This window comes from Carcharodon carcharias, chromosome 11, assembly GCF_017639515.1.
Source record: "Carcharodon carcharias isolate sCarCar2 chromosome 11, sCarCar2.pri, whole genome shotgun sequence".
Lineage (NCBI taxonomy): Eukaryota > Metazoa > Chordata > Chondrichthyes > Lamniformes > Lamnidae > Carcharodon > Carcharodon carcharias.
The window spans coordinates 99,243,124-99,257,117 of NC_054477.1; the positions used below are offsets into that span (position 1 = coordinate 99,243,124).

At 39.5% G+C, this 13,994-nt stretch overlaps 1 protein-coding gene across 10 annotated transcripts in view; it reads right to left on the bottom strand.

Annotated features, from left to right (window-relative positions):
* Positions 1-13,134, bottom strand: part of LOC121284113 (phospholipid scramblase 1-like) — a 109,198-nt gene extending 96,064 nt beyond the window's left edge. For 3 of the 10 annotated variants that reach the window (XM_041199218.1, XM_041199208.1, XM_041199211.1), the window contains exon 1: positions 13,024-13,114. The gene's annotated coding sequence lies outside the window, so the exon portion shown is untranslated. Of the gene's footprint in view, positions 1-1,850; positions 2,015-13,023 lie in introns of those variants that run through there. The other 7 variants (XM_041199214.1, XM_041199209.1, XM_041199213.1 and 4 more) reach the window with 5 other exon arrangements.
* Positions 13,135-13,994: the final 860 nt, after the last annotated feature.

A 13,994-nucleotide genomic window follows, 5' to 3' on the forward strand; every position in this document is an offset into this window, starting at 1 on the left:
TTGCCAGTCCAATGTCACCAATTCATGATGGTTACCAGGGATCATCCCCAGTGGTTCCCAGCTGCAGCATTCTATCACTGGCTTTGTGCAGGCAGCCAGCCTGTTTACTACCTCCCCAGCAACCGCTTATTTGAGTTAAAATAGCAATAATTTCGGCAGAATCTCCACATTCCCGGGTTACCCGCCTCTCCACAAACCTGTACCCCCCACTTCTTCCCCACAAATATTGGAGCCATTATTTCTATTCACATTCATGTACTGGTTAATGAATCTGCTGGGAATATTTAAATTCAGGACAGTTAAACATGGCAAGACTATGGCAATATCTGATCCTGCCTACTGGATTGTGGCATGAGAGCAGGAATCCTAAAATCTTCAGGTGTGTAAGGTCAAAATTAAATGCAGATCTCAATATGTGGAAAGTGCACAAAATACAGAACAAAAGGTGAAAAAAAATTTCCAGAAGCCAATATTCAGTAAGCGAAGTTTGGGAATTCATTCAAAGCTCTCAAACTCCACACTAACCCTTGCTGACTGAAACATACTAGCAGGCAAATAAGCTCAGCAGAGGCTTCATCACAGATTTCAGGATGGGCCAAAAAGGTCAAGATTTTAGGGGAAGCAGTTTAAATATGCACAAGTGACAGAACATCACTTCTTCCCAAGTTTCTTAGTCAAAATCAATTCTACATCATTCCAGCACAGCACAGAGACCAGAAACAGTGAACAAATTCACACCATGGTTAGAAGTCAAGCTTCAGAGATAAATTGAAATATAGTTAATTTCAAGAAAACAGTGCTGCAAATGGAGTGATAGTGACATGACATGGGGTCTCTAGCAGAATGCCGCAGGTATCTGTGTTGTGGCCATTTTACTACATGATTTGGAACTGGAACAAGAACAATGCCAAGTTTACAACTGACACCAAATTCCAACAAAGGCTGGTGGGTGTGGGGGTAGTGGAGGAGAACAAACATCATTCCAAATACAAGATCTGTTTTCACTTTTTCCACATTTATTTGTCGTCCATCTTTCTTGAAATAATCTGAAGGAATGATCTGTTTTTATCCATCAATACGATTTAATTCCCATGCAATTACAACCTTGCATCCAGTGCATGCCCACAGTGCCATAACAAAAAAGTGACACACATCCATAGACAAAGGAAAAATGGCGATTGTAAAAATAACACATTTTCTGTTAATTTAACTATGCTGACTGGAATGGTGAAAATATCCCACTGACAATGCAAATCAATTCAAAACAAAATCCCATTTACTGTACAGGCAAGATCAGCTACCAATTAACATTGAACAAGTGCTGCAAAACCAAAGAACCCAAGCTTTTCAAATTCAACTCAACAATTTTAAATCAGCAACTACCATAAAATAAATGAAATGTTCAAATAATTGTTAAACTGCATTTAGCCACTTCCAACTGACTATATGACCAAATCATGAAAAAATTATAATTCTAAAAAAAAAATCAAACCTTATGCATTAAAATTAGTAAATTATGTTGGAAATGTTGACACACTGCTCAGTTTACCTTTCTGTCTCTGGGATGTAAAGCTCAAATCCAAAGTTACAATTTTCACTGGGGGCTTATGGGTATTTAGAAGAATTCAGCTCCTGTTAATAATGTGTAAGGGAGATATGCATCATCAGTTTTCTGGTTTACAATTCAGTCCTGTCGAAGTACAATACCCAGAGTACACAATGATAACCAGCTAGAACATTTGCAAAACAATTGAGAGTCATAAACAACGATGGGGGGAAAAAAATTCTTTTTCAGTATTTTCAGCAATGCTTTGGGTTGAGATTTTTGAATGTTTATAAAGCATTTTTACCTTGCACATCAGAGCTAGACTCAGTCAGGTGCTGTCGGAGCATCTAGGGTATCTCGCTAAATTGAATCATGATGTTTTTCCCCAAAATATAAAGTAATTTTTAAACTGTCCAAGTATTCAAGAGACCCATGATGCTAATGTGTTGAGAAGTCCTTTGTTTCTTGTCTGGATGGGAACAGCAAATGAAGAAATAAAAAATTTTTAAAAATCTAAATTGTTAGAGCTAAACAGGTTTCTGAAACAGGACACCTATGAGGAAAGTCAACTTTATTCAACAAAAGCAGTGAAGCAAAGAGGTTAGAAATAATGGAAAGTAGTTGAAAGTCATCTTATTTAAGTCAAGACAATCCAATAGCATGGGTCAGCATGATGTGCTCCCTAATTTTCTATTAAATAGTTATTTGGTAGCACAGAACTTGAGTTTTGCTGAAATAAAAGGCATGTGCTGTCGAAGCTTTTCATCTTGTACTCATCAGGACAGATTTGCAAGAATACCAATAGTAAAGGAAACAACAGTTTATACTTGGTTAGAAAATAGATCCTGATTGGTAGAGGCATGGACATGGAGAATACACCAGGGAACAGTTACTGCCAAGCTTTTGTTTAATTTCAAGCCACGCAGGTTGACTCTGATTGGTCAAGGCATTTCCCTGGGAAATAAACCAGGGAATTGCTGTCCCCTAAGCTTTTGTTTAGTTGAAAAAGGCTCAATGTGTGGACATGCTTCTTCCGTCTGCAAAGGACAGGGCCCTGTGTGTGCATATATGTAGCTTCTAGCACAAAAAAGTGAGGCACACTGTGAGCCCGTCTGAATCTTAAATTGTTTGTCAGTGTAATTCTTAGCACAATCAGCATTGTTTAGCAAGTGCTGTCCTATTGCAGTGTCCAACATTTGATGCAATTCTACGTTTTGGGTTTTCCTAATTTTTCCTGTTGTGAATACCGGAAGAGACATGTTTTTTGATACAATCCGCCAGTTGGGACATACGGTCTACATACCTGGCGTCACATGAACTGAAATTAATTTCCACATTACTCATTTATGTGATCGGCAGAATGTCTTTTTGGCTTTATGGCACTTGCGTTGCATTTGCATAGTAGCAGCATGAAACAGCTAGCTTCGCCTGTTGCTCAAATTTTTGAGATACTTCATCCGAGGTAGACCAGGTACTTCTCAGGGCCAAAAGTGGTGGCCCTAGGCCCAATCATGAGTTTGCACAATATGCAGCGAGCAATAATCTGACCAGGGTGGCTTTTTCCCACAGGATGGCATTGATGCACCTTATTTCAGCATCAGGCTTGTATGGCACACAATGGCAATCTCGTAAATAGGGCCCGAGACAATGAGGCCAATCTTAGAGCGCTTGGTTCAGTAGAAATCCCAATGCCTATATTGATCTGTGAAGGTAGGCTTGCAGTAGACAGTAGTAGAGTATCCATTTGCAGATTTCTCAATTAGCACATCATTTGATGGCTCCATTTCAAAGGTGAATTTGAGCACAGGAAGGAGCCAATTAAGGAGTGTAAGGAAACTCTTACATTCAGCTGCAGTTTCAAATATAGCAAACGTATCATCTACATATTGGAAATATGCAAAAAGACATTCTGCCCACCACACAAATGGGTAATGTGGTACATCTATTTCAGCACCAGTGTGATGCCATGTATGTAGGCCATACGTCCCAATATCTGGTAGATTGTATCAAACAGCACATCCCTTCAGCTGTTCACAACAGGCAAGGTACTGACTGTACCCAACAAGCTCGTGCTTGCAAAACTCAAAAAACAGTGTCCAACATTAGATGGGATTCTGTGATTGGACAGCACTTACTAAACCCAGATTGTGCTGAGAATTACACTGATAAGCAATTTAAGATCATCAGTTGGGCTCACTTACATATATGCACACACAGGGCCCTGTCCTTTGCAGATAGAAGGAGCACTTCCACACATTGCACCTTTTTCATTTAAACAAAAGCTTGGGGAACAGCCATTCCCTGGTTCATTCCACAGGGCAATGCCTTGACCAGAGTTGCCTTGTCTGGTTTGAATTTAAAAAGCTTGGCAGTTAACTGTTCCCTGATGCATTCTCCTTGGCGACACCTCTACCAGAGTGAACTTGCCAACCAATCAGGACTCTCTTCTCATGCAGTATAAATTGTTGATCCTTTTACTATTGCTATTCTTGTGAATCTATCCTGATGAATGCAAGATGAAACGCTTCAACAGCATGTCTCTTTTTTTTAGCAATACTTAATTTTCTATCATTAAGTGAAGATAAGTTGCACAAATGGTACTAAGTGAGTTTGGCCATAATGGTCTTTCTGCATGTTCTTATTGTGAAATAAATCAGCTCAACAATCCGTATCTGACCTCATCTTAGCAAGTGTTTCCTCAATTCCCTAGATTCTAGAACAGTCCAGCAGATTTGAAGTGAGCAAACTTAACACCTCTGTTCAGGAAAGGAGGAAGAGAGGAAACATGGATTTAAAGACTTAACAATGCACTTAGAAAATCACAGTATGATCACAGAGATTTAGCATGGTTTTATAAAAGGGAAGTCGTGGTTGACAAATTTATTTGAGTTTTTTGAGGATGCAATTAATTGGGTAGATAAAGGAGAGACAGTAATTGTAGTATCCTTGGATTTCGCAAAACGCATTTGATAAGGTGCCACTCATAAAGGTGGTAACGCAATGTATGGGTTTATGGACTTGACGGTAATACATTAGCATGGGTGGAGGATTGGACAGGAAGCAGAAAACAAAGGTAAACAGGGCATTTTCACATTGCCACAAGGATCAATGCTGGGACCTCAGCTACTCACATTCTATTTAATGACTTAGACAAAGAGACTGAGAATACTGTATCCAAGTTTACTGATAACACAAAACAAGTTGGGAATGTAAGCTGTGAGGAGGACACAAAGGCACAGATTTTTATGCTTTTATCCAGAACAGAGGCAGAAGGGTTTTAACAATGGAGGGTGGGATGCCACTCTGAGATTCACACCCCCATGTCCTTTTCAGATATTTTTGCCAGTGCTGGATAAGGGCAAGAGTAACAACCCAAGCATAGCACTCCCAGCCTTGCCAGTTCCAGTGTGGGTGTGGACATTTCAGAATCCCCCCCCAACACAACCCCCCCGCCAATTTTGATGGAGTCGGGCCAGCTTTTACAGGAGATGTGGTTCAAGGCTCAAGAGAGGAAATGTGAACAGTGGGGAAGCTTAGTCTGGCAACTGAAGCTGGCTGAACAGATACGCATCTGTAATGTCAGATGGCCTTATTGTGAATGCCTGGCTAAGCTCCAAAAATGGTTAATGTATTCAGCTCTACTGGGGGTGGGGGTTGGGGGGGGGGTAGGGGGGAGCGGTGTGGTGGGGAGTGCTGAATACACATTGCAAAGAGGACTGTTAATTTTATATGATTGGCAGTTTTATTACCCTGTTATTTCTTGATTTTCTTTGGAGTCCGTTTTTCAATGCCTGTGTTTTTTTGGACAGGATTAAACATTTCTTAAATAAGACCTTCACTGGCGGTGTTTGACTGGCAGTTTTATAAGGCAAGAGGGAGTTCCATCCCCCAAAGGGACTGTAGAATGGCCGATTTTTTTTTTAAATGAGCATTTCACAGACTTGCTAGTGTATTTAAATGGCTCATGAGTTCAGTACTTAGTGGATAATGGGGTGAGGGGGCATGGAATGTATGTGGGACATGTAGAGGGCATGGAAGGATGGGTGGGGGGGGTTGAGGGCTAGATGGCCTAACAACTATGAGTTTTGCCAGACCTGCTGAGTTTTTCCAGGTAATTCTGTTTTTGTTTTGAATTTCCAGCATCCGCAGTTTTTTGTTTTTAACTATGATTACAACTGGGCTGATGTCCCAGTAAATGGAGGCAGGTCTTCTAACTGTCAGCCTCACCATTGCTACCTCGGGGCTGCCTCGAGAGGCGGTGAACCTATCTCCAGCTCATACCCCCGCTCCCCAACATGAAAATAGGATGGACGGGCTCCTCCAGGACACAGATAGGATTGCAGAGTCAGGAAAATTCCAGACTGCCGATACCCGTCTCCTCAAAACTCCAGCTGAAAGAGGCTGCAAAGGTATACTGATAGGTTCAGTGAGTAGGCAACAAGTTGGCAGATGGGGAATAACGTTGGTGAGTAAGAGGTTATTCACTCTGGTAGAAAAAAAAAGAAACATTTTTTTTGAGAAAAAACCATGAAACTAAATGTTGACGTTCAGAGAGACTTGGATGTACTTAGACAAGGAACACAAAGTTAGCGTGCTGGTACAACAAGAAATTAGGAAGGCAAATGGCATTTATTCCTTACTGTAAGGGTATTTGAGTACAAGAATATGCAAGTCTTGCTACAGTTGTTTAGGACTTTGGTGAGACAATTCCAGGAGTATTGTGTGCAGTTTTGATCTCTATACCTAAGGAAGGATATACCTGCCTTGGAGGCCATACAGCAAATGTTCCCAAGATCGATTTTTTTGGAGGAGGGGGTTGTCCTATGATGAGAGACTGAGTAAATTGGACCTATATTCTCTGGAGTTTAGAAGAATCAGAGATGATCTTATTTAAACATACAGGATTCTGCGGGGACCTGACAGAGTAGACAGATTGTTTTCCCTCGCCATGGAATCTACAGCATGTGAGCACGGTCTAAGGATAGGAGTTGATCATTTAGGACAGAGATGAGGAGAGGGTTGTGAATCTTCAGTATTCTTTACTCCAGAGGGTTATTGGTGCTTCATTGTTGAGCATATTTAAGGCAGAGATAGACAGATTTTTGGTCTCAGGGAATAAAGGAATATGGGGGGGGGGGGGCAGACAGGAAAATGGAGTTGAGGCAGTTGATCCACCATGATCTTATTGAAAAGTGGAGCAGGCTTGACAGGCTGTACAGCCTACTCTTGCTCCCGTTTGTTATGTTCTCATAGATGTTATGTTATGTTGTTGGCTCATTTTCATAGAGATTGAAGTACAGGTGTTAGAAAAACACAAATGTCCAATTCGAGGCTCATGGGGATATAATACGGCTGTTACATGCTGGGCTAAACATGATTGTACAGATCAATATAAGATATGGCAATGCAATTCCCACAAAAAAACACTGGCTGCTTATGAGAGCAACCAATTCCACCATACCAAATAATTTATAACAGACTCAAGTAATTCCCAAAATATCTTTAAACTAAAAAGGAGTTCAATAGCTTTGCCTAACCTCCCTAGGTAACTAGGGCCTTTCACTTTGCTCTTTTCTGCGAGGTTGCTATCTTTTAATGGCTCTTCCCTCAATATTTTTTATGCTTCCATGAGAACAGGGCCTCAATATTCACTAGCATTATTGCCAGCCCATCATTCCAATAGCTTCAGCTTTTCTAAAACAAAGGTGTCTGTTGTCCAGCCTGGAGCAATTTAATACAAAATTTGAAACTGATCTTTGTTTCTCACCATTTAGACTGAAGCATTTAAATACTAATGCCAAAACATTATTTTGTTCAGAACGGATGCAATTCTTTATAGAAAGCTTTGAAGATACAAATAATCGTATTTAATACACTGTGTACCCTAGACTTCTCTGGACATCAAAGTCATGTTATTAAATATTTTTGTAGTCCTTAATGCATACTCTAGGATTCTGGAGGAGAAAAGAAGTAGTTCACAGAAGTGTTTCGACCATTTCTGAATCTGCAGATTTTGACTCAAAGCAAGGAGTGTCAAAATACTGAGAGGTAAGTTTTTTTTTGTTTAAAGTGCTCTTAAAGAGAATATTCCTTTTAAAGAGATTATTTGTGAATGCAAGTTGAATTTATTGTCAAAAAAATAGTTCTCACTTACTTAACATTTTCTTGATGGGGGTTAGGTAGGTGAGGGAAGAACTGGTTTATCGTGTTGATTTACTTCACTATTGTGCCTCACATTTTTCCCCTAAATCTTAGCAAATATACCATAATAGAACAAGGGATAAAACAGCAGACTGATTTTCAGTGGTCCTGCTTACTGTTTTCAGTTAAAGAAAGTTTTTGAATGCTGTTCTTTATCTAATCAAAGAGCATGCTCATATTTTACACCCACATCTGCAGTAAAAGACTCTTCTTGTTCTTAGAATTACAGCCTGACATCATTGCTGTACCGACACCTGATTCATACAGATTTCAAGTTTGTTCAACAGTTTATATTTTCCCAGTTTGAAGTAGTTTTGTAGGAGTCATAGGGAGAAGTCTTGTTTAATTGCATTCATTTTTGTATCTCTTGGATGACCAAGCACATTTATTAGAGAGTAGACTGAATTATGAATCAGGCTACTGGTCCTTACCAATCTACAGTAACATCTGTATAAGAATGTACTATATAATCAGATTTGATGATAAACAGTTAAAAGCATCCAGTAATTATGGTTTCCACTGTTTTCAATAATTGTAACATGTTGGGCACAGTAGAAAGAGAAACTTTTCCTTAAAAGAAGAGATAATTGCGTGAGGGGCTTTATTTAGCAACTATGCTAATTTTAGATGACTTGATTTTTGTAATTATATTTAACATGGTCTCAGAACTGTATTATGAGGCACCAACACAACTGAGGGGTTGAGATAATATCATAAATCACAACAGCAAAGTCTGAGTTGTTTAGTCATGTCTTTCCAACCAGACTGGTGTTACCACCTTGCAACAGATTCCAAGTTATACATATTTTGTGCATAGAAATTTTGGGATTTCTTACAATTTTCAGCTGGCAGTGAAGGCAAAGTTAACTGAAACAGTAAGTGTTAAATGATGTGATTTTACAAGTACAATTCTGTTTGACATGACTAATTATGAAAATTAAGATTTATTTTATAAGTCATGACTATTTTAGAATGAAGTTAACAGTTTATTTATTGAACAGTTCTGCTCAGCTGTAATCTCTGCACCCTGGCCAGAACAGTAAAGTGCCAAGTTTCATTGATAAGGAGTCAGATCATTTTGAAAAGGAGGATGGGGTAGGAGGTGGAGGTGATTGAACAATTGGATACTATAATTTGCCAGAAATCCCCATAATCAGCAAGAGTTTCAATTCATGCTCATTTGGAGCGTGAGTGCCAGGTGAGAACGAGACTGGTTTCAGTTCTGGTGTTTCTGGTTGAAAAGTCCATCAGCAATCACTATCTAGATTCTAATATGAAGAGGGTTTCTTAGTCATGGCACTGAATGACTTTTGACACACCAAGACATGAATATGTGGAATGAAGTAAAACACTGGAACAGCAAACTTCCAAGTAGGCAAGGTTACTTAACATGCCAGGGTTTCAATAGTTCAGGAAAATGCTGCATCAAGAATAGAGCGTGGATTTCAAATTTTTGTGTAAGCACAATCGCTGAAAATATTGACAAATTCTTGGAAACCTCCGATTCTAACTTCTGAAAGACATGTAAGGGAAAACTGTATCATTGACAAATAGCTTTCCCTACCCCCCATAAATTACTTTCCACTTGTCCTTCAGTAAGTCCGCTTGACCATGACTCCTCTCCCTGCTGATCTACAATGACACTCAATTCCCTCAACATATTAAAATTTAAAGTCTTCAAACACAATCTTGGCTTCAAATCTTTGTGGTCTCGCATCAATTTATTTCTGTTAACTTCTTCAAACACTGTTCCTAAAACAGCCCTTTTGTGCATTTTTCCTCTTTTTTTTCCATCACTGGACACAGAATTTTAAACTACTTTGCCAGGCTTTTTGGATTTTACTGCCTAAACTCCATCATCTCCCTCCCTTCCTTTAAAACCAATCTCTTCAGTCAAGCCTTTTGTCACACCTCCTAATCTGGTTTACCAGCTTAGTTGTAATGAAACTGGGTCCTATCATGGGATGTTCTTTACATTAAAAGGCACTATATAAAAAGGCAAATTGTATTGGTGTTGATTATTTGAAGATGAGGGTGAGTTTCCACATGTACACTAGGAGAGATAGTTGTTTAGTAGTAGTCACCAGGATAGTAACAGAGGTCCTAATGTTCTGGGGCCAAATTCAAATCCCACCACAGCAGCTGGTGCAATTTAAATTCAATTAATCTGGAATTGAAAGCCAGTTTCACCACTGAAACCATCATTGATTGTCGTAAAAATCTAATGCCTGTTCGGGAAAGACATGTGTCATTCTTACCTGCTTTGGTCTGACTCCAGACCCACAGCAATGTGGTTGACTCTTAACTGCCCTCTGAAATGACCTAGCAGCCCACTCAGTTGTAAGGACAAATAGGGATGGGCAGCTAATGCTGGCACTGCCAGCCATGTCTATATCCCATGAAAAAGAGTAAAAACACTGTCACACATTTCTGCATCCGCAGTATTTCTCTCAAACCCTGAACTACTCGTCCACCTGCCAGTCTTGGTGGAAGTGTAATATACTCCAGTTAAACATTGGAAGACCAAAGTCATTGTTCATCGTCTTGCCACTTATTCCATACACATTCCTAGGCATTGTGTACAGTGTGGTTCAACCCAACACCTGTTTCCTAATGGACCGAATTGAGCTTCCAAATCCCCTTACAAGCCATCACAAAGAAACCATCAACTTCCACTTTTGCAACTTTGCCTATCTCCCCTGCCTACCTCAGCCCATCTGCTGCTGACACTCTCATCCATGCTTTAGTCAATACCATACTCATCTATGCACATGGTCCTATTCCAATATTCATCTGGCTATTTTGCATTGCCTATGTTCTGTAAACATCAACTCATTCAAAACTCTGCCGCAGCAAGTCACATCACTCCTGTTCTTGCTGACTTACATTGTTTTCAGGTCCTCCAATTTAAAATTTGTGTTTAAATCCCTTCTTGGCCTTGTTCCTTCCTATCTTTGTAACCTCGTTACTTTCCAAAACTCTCCATTCACTAGGCTTTGGACTCTTGTGCATCCCTCCTTCCCTTCATCCTACCAATGCAGCCATGCCCTAAAGTTCCCTCCCTAAACCAACCCCCTCTCTTTCCTCCTTTATGATCCTCCTTAAATTCCATCTCTTTGATCTACTACTCACTTTTACTTTGAAAGAGTATCCATTTTTTGTATGCTTATTTCTTTGAAGAGCCTTAAAAAGTTTTTTCTGTCAAAAGTACGGCAATAACTTGATGCACTAAATGAACAGAAACGTTGGCTCAGAGATTTTTGGAATAGGGCATCTCACAGCAGTCTCCTTTATTAGAACTTTCTCCTCACTCTTCAGCTTGAATTGTTTTGTGCTGCAAATTGCTGGAAGTGAGAGCAGATAATGGCTGGTGAACCAGATTAAACAATTTATCTCCTTAACCAATAAGATTTAAGGATAGAGAAAAATGAGAGGGAGGACAGAGGTGGAAACAAGAGTAAATGAGAGTTAAATTAGGTACAGAAAGAAAAATGATGAGAAGGAAAGAAAAATTGGATTAAGAGAGATAAACAGACAAAAAGGGAAGGTTTGCTTTTTCAAAATAGTTATTCCCTTTCTGGACTGGAGGGGTTGCAGGAACATAAATCTCCTTATTAAAATGCCCAAAGGTACTTCCCCAGGTCCAGAAATATCAAGCCACAAAGGTCTTTTTGCAGATGACTGCCTAGTCTACAGAGCCATTACTGAAGCAGCAGATGAGGTTGACCTTCAGGAAGATCTAGCTAATCTTGATAGATTATACCCAACAGTTTGGGTTCGTGAAACGGAACTTCCAGCATTTGCTTCACTGTAGTTGAAGAGTGATGTACCAGGCACTAGTTGGACCGCACTAGCCCACTGGGGACCAATGTACTGCCGAAAATATTACCTCCTGGAGAAAGTTCAATACCGGGCTATTCTATTACAATTACTTGCGAGATACTAGCGTGTCCAGTTGGTCACGTTACTGGGCTGGAAGTCTCTAGAACCAAAGACAGGCCCACAGGTTGACATGCATCGATAAAAAACTTGAGTGGATAATTAATTATTTCTAAGCAGTACATCAAGCCCTAAAGTGACCAAGCTCAAAGAATTCATAATCAACAGATCCAAATATATAGACCCCAACGTGCTTCGTTTGTAATTCCTTTCCCACCCCCAAGAACAATTGAGGCCTCGAACAAACCTCCACAAGCCTTAATTTCTATACCTCCTAAGGATTCATTTAAGAGAAATCTGTTGAATGTTTTTAATTCAATCAACTGCACTCATTGTGCACCTCCTGTGTAAATTCCCTAGTGGAGGACCAGAGATAAATCTTACCAAATACCAAGTACCATTTACATACTAATGGCATCATGAGGATTAAACTCAATGTTGTTCTGTCAGCAAATTATGGCCCCAAAACAAAGATCTCATACAGGTAGACAGAAATCAGAAGATATGAGTTCTCAAAGTACGCCAGTTAAAAAAAATGATAGAAATCGCTGTTTACAACTTTTTTTTTTTATAAACATAGTGCAATAAGCATTGAACAGTTTGGACTATTTCATTTCTACTGCTCATGTAGTTAGTTTCCACTTGTGCAACACAACTTGTTTATTTACAAAGCCAAAGCTGTCAATCACTGAAATATTAAATTGAACCATACTTTTTAACCAAGAATTAATATACACTTATACTATGATGCCAGTATGACTGTCAATTCCGACTCAAACAAAATTTCAGGAAATGTGAACCTGTACAGGAGGGCAAACTAGTTGACATCGAGAAACACTCTAGTAACCAAGTCAACCTGTACAGGCAGGGAAACTGACATCAAGAAACACTGCAGTAACCATATGTCATAGATTATAAAACATTTTTCACAAGACCTATTCCATAACGTATATATAAATAAACGAAATAAGTACGTTAACTTTTATAGATCTTATTTCTCATGCAAAAGGCAAGTTGTATGTCTTTAAGATTCAATTTGACACTTTTACCGCAGCCCTTCATCCCATTAAGCCCAGCGTTAGGAGCTGCTTCACGCACTTAATACGAAAACCGTTGCATACTGACAAATAAACAAACAGCAAGGCAAGATTTCAGTCCAGCAAAAGCGTCAAGTTTAAAATTATTAGAAGAAATTAACACAATTACAGATAGCAGCTACATGTTGAAAACGCAAGTAACTACTATATAGGGACTTGGTCACAAGAAAGCCGAACAGATCCAACAGCAGCCACAACCGGGACAGACTTCCGCATAAAAACAAATATAGAAGAGCTCACACAAGAGGACATGCAGCGCTGTCTGTATTTACCCCTCGGAAGGTTCTGGAACCACTCCGGCTCCCGCAGAGCTGCAAAAAAACAACGGCTTCGAACTGCCTGACGTCACCTGCAGCTATCTTTGGCTTCCGTCAACAAGGAGGAGACTTTAACCCTTCTATCTACCATTAAAACGAACGTATGATTTATATTTTTAATATTTTGTGCCCTGCCATTTGTGTCACATTGTTAAAAAATAAATATGATAGTAACGAAGACAGTAAATAGGATTGAAATCGTGTGCAGTGTTTCTGACCGGAGGTCAATGGTGTACCGATTGAAAACACAAACTGTGAAATTTGCCAGCTTTGAACGCTTGCTTTGAAACTATTAGATTTTGTTTTGCTGTAGTACTATAGTGTGAAACCCGGGAGAAGGGCTCCCCCAATATTAAAGCAAAAAACAATAAATATGCCGCAGGGAGTTTTGATCGCCTGCAGCTCAAATGATTGACAGAGCTGTCATCCAATTAACAAGTACCAAAGCTGGAAAAAGTAGCCAATCACAAATCACTGTTACCAATTCTGTACTAAGTCAACCAAGTTCTTTTCTGTGACAAGTCACTCTTGGCATTATCTATTCAATGTCTTATCAGCTTAGTTTCTCATCTTCTTGCTCCATGTAGCCCTGCTATGAACAACAACAACTTACTTTATATACCACCTTTAACATAACAAATATACCAATGCAGTACACATTATAAAACAAAATATGACACCAAGCCAAATAAGGAGAAATTAGGTCAGATGACCAAAAGCTTGGTCAAAGAGATAGGTTTTAAGGAATCTCTTAAAGGAGGAAAGCAAGGTAGAGAGGTAGCAAGGTATAGGTAAGGGTATTTCAGAGCATGGTGCCTAGGCAACTGAAGGCACAGCCACCAATGGTGGACTGATTATGATCAAGGATGTTCAAGAGGTCGGAATTAGAGGAAC